The 9,439-nt window shown below is 38.4% G+C and overlaps 1 long non-coding RNA gene across 1 annotated transcript; it reads right to left on the minus strand.

Annotated features, from left to right (window-relative positions):
- On the minus strand, positions 1-6,961 carry LOC110048110 (uncharacterized). The gene is made up of 4 exons (XR_016210020.1): positions 6,916-6,961; positions 618-652; positions 225-258; positions 1-117 (listed from the first exon to the last, which is right to left on the minus strand). It is a non-coding gene; the product is annotated as an uncharacterized LOC110048110 (long non-coding RNA).
- Positions 6,962-9,439: the final 2,478 nt, after the last annotated feature.

The following is a 9,439-nucleotide window of genomic DNA, read 5'->3' on the forward strand; positions in this document are numbered from 1 at the left end:
ACAACTATACTCTATTATTGTAGAATGTTTGTATGCCTATATTTGATATTTTCAAAGTGCATACCTTGTTCGTTGGTAGTGTACCAACGAATGTCGTCTTATGACAAACATAACTCTCTGAAAGAAAAGAAAAGGAAAGTTATCAAGTGTTGTTCTGCAAACGGAAGCCATGGAATTCAAAAGCAGGTGTAATAAAACAGCGTGTTCGACAATGTACTACTTACCTGCAGCTCACTTTGAATTATATGTGAGTTTGAACTGCAAGAAATTACAGAAATATCAGTGTAATCATATTACTTCAGTATACTGCAGTAGGATGGAGCTGCTACTCGAGGACTCTAGGAGAATAACTATTTTTCGGCTCTGGTAATGGTTTGGCCAAATTGAATTTAATTGTGATACAGAGGTAGATTTCTAGCTTTCTGGTGAAGGAAATGGATATTGTTTTCAAAAAGCAGTGCAGTATATGAAATTGAGAAAGAAATTCTGGAGAGGAATCGTCACATTTGTCCCCAGTACCATTTTTGGCTTCTATATATGAGTCAGCCCAGAGATTTTATCCCTCATTAGAAACCAAGGTACAACCTTGTTAAGGCTTTGTAGAATTGTATCCTTACCTCGTTATATGTTGTCTTATATCCAAGCCTTCATCCTGCAAAGAGATAAAGTTGAATTGTTCTTGTGGTGTGTGTGTAGAAACTTCATTCATATTCCGGATTGTTTATTATCTCAGATTCATTTAGGAATTGCCTTTGGAATGACTCTTAAGAGTGAATGTCGGTAAAAATCGAAGAAGAATCTAAAAAGGTGGCCACGGTCAAAAAATCGATTTGCTCATACTCTGCCAGTTTGAAGGCCCAGTTAAGTAACTGAAGGAAATCAAATTACTTTTTGAAATATCCAATATAACGGCAGAAATTCACTAAAAACGCGATAATCCGAAATTTTACCCTTTTGAGTTTCTTGCTACACAGACGTTTACATTGCTGTAAAACGATCTCAACTTTAATTGTATACATTGACTCTTCCTTAATCAAGATATGTGATTATTCTCATTTCTTTTGTTTTCTGAGCGAACTGAGCCCCGATTAAGTAGACACACTTTTCTAATTAAAACAAAACTCGAAAATTATGCAAATTTAGTGAGGAAAAAAGCTGACCGGTAGTGCTTCAAATAGTCTGATATTCAAGCCAAAGACAGTTCAGTCAATTAATCTTAGGTTTCCAGTTTCATTTTTGTGGGATCCACTAGCAATTTGGATGAACGCCGATCAAAATTCGAGAAAATTGCAATATTCAGCCCCTTTGAAACTTGCAATGTAACGCAAAACGCCAAAATAGGTAAAAATATTTTGTTCGCTTGAGACAGCACAATCAAAGCAGATGAATGTCTGAAACGTTTGAAACGCTTTCAAAGTAGTATTTAACCGAAAAAATCGCCGACAAGAGTAAAAACAAGAGAAAAAGAAACACGAAACTTTTAAATCACCACCCGCAACGGAGCCTACGCTCATCCTCTAAACTTCTTTTCACTGTCCCTACTGTGAACTCTGTGACATACGGTGAACGTGCCTTTTCTTTCTCCGCACCTATATTATGGAACAGTCTACCGGATTCTGTTAAAAATGCAACATCTCTTTCGTCTTTTAAATCTGCTCTCAAAACATTCTTGTTTCGGAAATCTTACTTTTGATTTATTTTATTTTATGAGGAACTGTATTTTAATTAATTATTTCATTTATTTTATTTATTACTGTTATTAGAAATATTTTATAGGATTTAACTAATTTATTTTTATAGTAATGTAAGCGCATTGACTTTTTTAAATGCGCCCAAAAAACTTTATTATTATTATTATTATTATTATTATTATTATTGTTATTATTATTATTAAATCACACTCTCCATCTCTCTCGCTGCCCAGTGTCACGCTCGAGCGACTTTTCAATGAAACACAAATTTAAAATCCATTTGTTCACCGGTCAAAATGAGTCAAATTTTAATAAGAAGATCTTTGTTGTTGATGTGCGAAACCCTGCATTAATAAGAGAGGATTACCCAGTCAACCTCCTGAACGAAGTGAAAAAAGGCCCCAATGGTATACACATATTGGAACGATGTTAGAGATTAAAAGCTCTATGCCGTCGTTAACCAGGAGGAGGTTATCTGTTTTCACGAACAACGTACTAATCAGAGAGGAATCGGAGTGAGCTGGATGAGTTAGAGACACGCCGAAAAGACGATATATATACTGCGCGAGTTCGCGAGTTCGCGAGTTCGCGCCGTTCTTCAATACGGTGGGATTTGTGGCATAAACAAACGCAGTTACGGTGATACCGCTCATACAGTGTAACAAGGATATCAAAAGCAGCTAAAAGTCCTTCAGATTTTCTTACGTTGAGACACGAGTGAAGAATATCTCTGGCAAATGTGTGCGTTTCGAGAAACCGAGAAACTTTTTCGAATCGACCATCTCATTGATTAGGTCAGGAGCCCTTGACCGACTCCTGATTAGGTACAGGTCCATAAGTTGTTTCATGTCACTCAAGGATCTGTGGAAATTACCAGCACGGCAAATGTGAATGAATTCGTTCAAGTCCATGAATTAACTAAGATTTAGAACAATTCCTCCCTGTGGACTTAAGCCAGTAGCGAAGTCTTTGATGAACAGAGATCTAGAAACTCTCCCCAATGATAACAACCCATATTTCCGTGATATTCCGGTCCATGACTAGCACTTGCCGGCTTGTACTTTAAAATCAGTCTGACCAGATAAAAAGAAACACGCCAGTCCTTGTGTTAAAAGTTTTCACCAGTGAAAGAAGTCGAGGTAAGCAACTACTTCAGGAATAATAAATAATTTTAGTAGTTTTACCGGTCACACCCGTAGTGACTCGCCAGAAGCAAGGTTGTCCAGTTCTGGCCCTCTTCATGTCACGCAACGTCGAGAGAGGCCAGAGGGTTCCCCTCTCTCTCGGCTCTCTCCCGACGATTCGTGACAGAGAAAGGGCCAGAACTGGACTGGAAGCAAGGAAACAAATTTTAAGCGCGCAAGAATTGCACCAATGTCGCACACAACATTTGTTTAATTACGTTTGGCCACCTTGTTGCAACATCCAACATCTTACGGGATATGTTTTCGAATTACTTCTTGTTAACTTATTTGAACTGAAAAGCTTGTTAAACCAGGGCCGGAGGCAGGGTTCGTAAACTGAATGCGGCAGTAGCAGGTGGTATAAACGATCCATTGGACTATGAGACAACGTCTGGGTAGCACTGACTTTTTCACAAGTGCAAAATATACTGCAGGTTGAAGATATACCAACATGTCATTGGCTACAAAAAAGAAATATCTATCATGGTTCGGTGCTATATAGCAATGAAAACCAACCGTGGCACCACAAATTTGGTTTGCAAAAGGACAATTTATATCAGAAGTTATTTCTCACTCCCACCCCAGCGTTGTCAATGCAATCATCAACTCTTTTCTCTTTTCTCACCCTGGAAGTCGATCATGAAACTGATACTGAAGTCTCTTTTCCCACCCGCTCAATGATACCGAATGCAAAGCTGGGCTTTTATGTACTGGACGAAGTTTCAAAGGAAAACAAATGGAAGGTTAAGTTCTGTAGAAAGCTCCATCATCCTCTACAGATTTGACACATCTGCCCAGTCCGTCACGTGTTTACTGCGTGTTAGCACCGTAAAGCCCTATCAAGCGTTGTTATTTGAGAAAAGCTTAACAGTACGTTTAAACTCCCGTATATCCTTGCTGCTGCATATTTGAATTGCTTCTGGGAGGAGTTATCCAAGCGCAAAGGGAATCTAAGAGCAACTGGTGGGAAAAAGACTTTCACTCCATAAATTACCTGACCTTCGCCACAGATTGTCATTTCCAAGAATTTTTTCAGTTTCTCGAAACACCCACATCTTGCCAGTATAAGCTACAACTTTTGTTTAAACGTCAACAAACTTCAAGGAATTTTTGTGGTTTTTGATATCCGTGTTTAATTACACTGTGTGAGAAAAATAGTGCGAGTCGAGGAAGTGCTAGGTTCGCTCGTGCCGAAAAACACGAGGTCAACTGCTCAATCCTCTATAAGTAAAGCAAAATCTCCTACATCAAAAGAGATCTTTTTTATATAGGAATTGACATTATTTGAGCCAACGGATTAACACGTGTTTGGTTTGTAACATCAGCCAAATGTATCAGTGATTAAGTTTGGCTCTACTTATGTCTTTTCGCAATTACAGGCTATTTCTAAGTTAAATACTATTTTTAAAAACGTTTAAATGATGAAAACGTTTTAGGCATTAATCTGCTTTCATTGTGCTGTCTGAAGCGAGCAAAAGATTCTTCCCGGAGGGGGGGGGGGGGGGGGTACTCACAGAAAAGTTGGTTAGCGGTGTGCGGCCCACTTCCCAAAACCCTTACCCTATTTATGACCAAGATCTGCGATTTTTGCTACCCTATTTATGACCTAGCCAAAAATTCGATACCCTATTTATGACCTTCGTAGCTGGCTCAGCTGCCCTAAGCATAAGTTATGAAGGGCTTTTGTTGACGGTCTTATTGATAATGATGAGAAACTAGCTTCTTCTAAGAAACATACGGAATTCAAGAGTAGAGTGCTAAGACCATGCCCTAATTTAAGACCAAACTGGCCAAAATCGATACCCTAGTTATGACCAAAACGGCTGAAAAACCCTACCCTTTGGGGCCGCACGAACCTATATAGCCCATATAAGGGAGTATCCCCCGGGGATTCTTACCTATTTTGGCGTGTTGTGTTACATTGCAAGTTTCAAAGGGGCTGAATTGCAATTTTCTCGAATTTTGATCGGCGTTCATCCAAATTGCTAGTAGATCCCACAAAAATGAAACTGGAAACCTAAGATTCATTGACTGAACTGTCTTTGGCTAGAATATCAGACGATTTGAAACACTACCGGTCAGCTATTTTCCTCACTAACTTGCATAATTTTTTAGTTTTGTTTTAATCAGAAAAGTGTGTCTAGTTAATCGGGGCGCAGTTCGCTCAGAAAACAAAAGAAATGAGAATAATCACTACATCTTGATTAAGGAAAAATCAATGTATACATTTAAAGTTGAGAACGTTTCACAGCGATGTAAACGTCTGTGTATATAGCAAGAACTCAAAAGTGTAAAATTTCCAATTATTGCGAAGTGAAATCTGAGCTTTCCGTGCGATGACCGTTTTTAGCGCCGTTATATTGGATATTTCAAAGAACTAACTTGATTTCCTTCAGTTACTTACCTAGGCCTTCATACTGGCAAAGTGCGAGCGAAATCGATTTTTCGACCGTGGCCACGATTTCTTCGATTTTTAGTGGCAATTACTCTTAAGAGCCAGTTCCTCTAAATACCGAGAATGAGATGACAGTCACGAAATTTTCATCTATAAATCTGGTGGTAAAAGGCAGGGGCAACTGTATCCATAAGAAGTGCAAGCACACGGGTAAGAAATACCAAGGTTGAATCATCTTGTTTATGCTACAACTCAGTCAACAGTTGATCATGAAGTTTCGCCAACTGCTCGCGCGTTGTTATCACTACCTGTATGGTCTCAGACCAGGAATTCAAGAAATACTGCGATGAGACGGTTATTTTTAAAGTGGAGTGTACCTGTTTACATGAAATGGTTGAGCTCGAATATTTACGCCAAACATGATGGATACAACTATAATCGATTGTTTACTCAAGCTTCAAGTTTCAAATTTTCTTTTTTTCCTTGAAGTCAGGTTCGGCTGTGGGTCTTCCACAAAAATTAAAACTGCCGATATTAAACGACCAATGTGTGCTACAGTTGTTACCTTCAAAAAGAAAAACGTAGGCGGAAGGAAAATCATGTTCAGGCGATATGCACGTGCCGGTGATCGAAATATATTTACATAACATTTACAATGTATCAAAAGCAGCGTCTATTTTCATTTAACTGCAAATGTTTGCAAAAGTTACAGAAGTTAATCATGTGGTCAATCTGAAAGGGAAAAAAAAACAAATTAAAGGCATCTTTATTGACGAAAAGGGTTTTCATTCGCTTATTTTTGTGCTTGATGAAAGTAGTTGGCCAAGGTCCATGTTGGTTTCACGAATGACGAATGTACCAAAATGTACCACACGTTTATGTCTCTCAACGGGGTACTTTTTTCGGGCCGCGGAAGAGACTTTCACACAATATAATATAGAGTATGGGCTTTCAGAAAATTTTAGTTTTGACTTCAAATTCGATGTACCAGTGGGCTTTTGATGGTATTGAAATTAGCTAAAATTAGCACTTTCGCTCACGAGCTTCGATGAAGGTACTTGTCTCGGCTTAAAATATTATAAAAATTGGAGCTTTTGCTAATCAAATTAATGCTTTAGAAACAGCAAGGCATGTACTATGAGCTACTCAAAGTATATTGATAGATATCATCGCTTTGATCTGTACGAGCGAAAAGAAAATGCACAATTTTCGGTCATTTTCGGCGGCTGCTGGCAGCTAAAATTGCGATTTTCGAACTTTTTTCGATTTCGAAAAAACTAAAGCGTTTCAGGACCTTTGAATGATATTTTCGAAAGCAACTCGCTATAGAGGTTATTTGGGCAAACTATGAAGAAATCGAAAATTTCGCGACTGTCATCTCATTCTCGGCATTTAGAGGAACTGGCTCTTAATAATGTAACCAAAAAACTAAACTATCATATCGGTTTGCAGTCCATTCTTAATCATAAGGCAGGTTGCGAGTAAGCCTGATTTGGACACAAGGAACATTAAATGGTTCTTGGTGACTCGTTATTAAATCGTGTATGCAAAGTAAGATGCTCTGACCTTTTCCCAAACAGGATAAGAATTGTAAGAAGTCACTGTAAAACATTCTTTACGAAGTGTTTTTTTTTTTATCGCTCACCTCAAGCTGATGTTGAAGCCGACTTTCCATCTGGAAAAAAAAACTTAAGATAACTTGTGCATCAAAGGATTTGATACTGCTTCTCTTGGTTTCTACGCCTTGCTCTCGAATATGTTGAGACGCATCCTAAATGACTAAAATCGTGTGTCTTTGTCGTCTTACTGACGAATGCATGCAACGGGAAATTTGTTCTCTTGAAAAAAGGAATCCAAACTAAGATTGACGTGTCATTCACTGAATGTCGCACTCTGCGGTAATATCAATAATCTGGAATGACACGCACCATTGTCTGCCTGTCTCAAGATCTGCCAAAAATGTTATGTTCACAAATGTTGGGAATCAAAGAAATTTACATTAATTTTCATTCCATTGATTATCAAGCAAACTCCTGTATCGATCCTGTACGAGAGACAGGGATCCATGATTGACGTGCAATGCCCTGACTCAGTCCCAATCTTGCGGTAATATCAATAATCCGGAATGACACACACCACTGTTCCTGTTGATATGTCTGTCTGTCTGTTTCAAGATCTGTCATAAATATGTTAATGCTGGGAATCAAAGTAAGTTAAGTTAATTTTTACTCCATTAATCATCAAGCAAACTCCTGTACGAGAGTTAGCTGAATTCATGCTTTTAAAACAAAAAGCTATGCTGCGTAACGTATATGTCATTTTCTAAATGAGCAGTCTTAAGAATAAAGAGCGTTTCTAGTGAAATCTATTATCGGGAATGGGATCACATCAATCATACTTCGTGCATGACTGGTAGAGACGCCGCCACCTCTTGATCACGGCGTGATTAACTTTACGGGCTGGTGCCAACGGTAAACAGCTGAACTTTGGACGCCTATAAATAATCTGATGTCGTTGCCGAATAGTTATTGAGCCCGAAATTTATCTATCATTCTGTAGAGATCTGTGAATCAATGAATGTTGTCGACATCTTAATAAATTCATAAGTTAGATTCTAATTGCCGTTCTTGTTAACGTTATTTTTATTTTACTCTTAAATACATTCAGTTCAGAGGGAAGCGTGTTCAACGTGAAAATTTCCATCTTTCCGACCTTGTCTTTCAGAGATATCTAAGTAATTCCGTTTTGAGTCGAAATCTGTCCTGAAACGTACCTATAGCCCTTGGTCAGCATTAAATAACCGTAACGTAAGTGCCAAAGAATTGCGCGCTGTGATTAGTAGCTTTCACGATTGCCCTCTGGTGCAACGTATGAACGTCAGTGGCTTGGTTTCCCATGCCCAGTTTATGCTTCAGTGATCGCATTGTGTCCGATCTCGACAAACCATCATAAACTAACGATCAAGTGTTTATTTTCTGTGACAGTCAACGAAGGCATTTGCGATTCTTTCCATTTCCTCAATTTTCTGCGACAGAAAAGCCAATGTTTTCAGGTACCGCTGACCCCAAACATCTATATCAGGGCTCCTGTCTATATTCATTAATTTTAATTAATGAATATAAAAACTAATGAAGAGTCATGACCGAAGAAAAAATACATTACACTGCTTTCTGTGTACGTAGCGGATTCTTGAATATATCTAACGTAAAATAGGAAATTTGGCGACTAAACCACAGTAATCTAAAGCCCCCTTCAGATATCGCTAACAGAATATATTAGAAAAGTTTATTTCAAAGTGCACTGAAGCAAAAAACATGGTCTGGAATCATCAGATAATCCTGGGAATCCATCAATTCTAAAGGACGGAAATGGCCTCATCTTGCTTCTTTGAGACCAGGGAGAAGAGTGATCATCTGCAGAAATGGAACTGGTCTACGAGAATGCATTTTGTGGATTGTCCATGTCTCCATATCTGAAATGGCCATCACGACCCTCGAAATATTTAAATGCCAATAAATTAATTCTGCTTCAGTTAGTAACTCTTTTGCACTGTGTATGACTACCACCGTGAGAACAAACTATAGCAGCATTTAGCAATTTCGTTTGACAATTTATGTTTGAAGATGAAATCGTACTAGGACCCAGCTGACCTACCTTTCATGATTGGTCTTGCATGATTTCCGTCCCATGAAGAAAAGAGGATTGTTACTACTCTCTGTACGGATGCTATTCCATTACAGGTGGGAACAAGGGTTTCTACCTCCTGCATTCTACTCCGATGAGCTGTGAAATGAAAATTTCTCTGAATTAAAATCTTTCAGTCATGGTGCGTTGTGTATTACTGAGTCCACAAAAATAAAGTCATGAAAATAAAATACAGCATCGCACCAGGATTTTTTTTCTTTACCAGCTCATTCTTACGATAGTACTAAGCTGATACTGAAAAAGCTGATGAGTGCCATCAGGAATTTCTTCGGAAGGGTCCTATTTAAAATACATCCCTAATTCCTCATGTAGAACTCATAACGTTTAGTCGTTAACCAAAGCCCGACAAAGTTATACTGAAAGGAAGCTATAGTTGCACCAGGCTTAGAATTTGAAAATGTTTGTGGATATCGTAAACCAATTCTCAGAAATGTCATGACAGTAAGATGCTGCATTAGAAATTA

Source organism: Orbicella faveolata, unplaced genomic scaffold (assembly GCF_042242905.1).
Source record: "Orbicella faveolata isolate gen_17 unplaced genomic scaffold, um_ofav_v1 contig_3, whole genome shotgun sequence".
NCBI lineage: Eukaryota > Metazoa > Cnidaria > Anthozoa > Scleractinia > Merulinidae > Orbicella > Orbicella faveolata.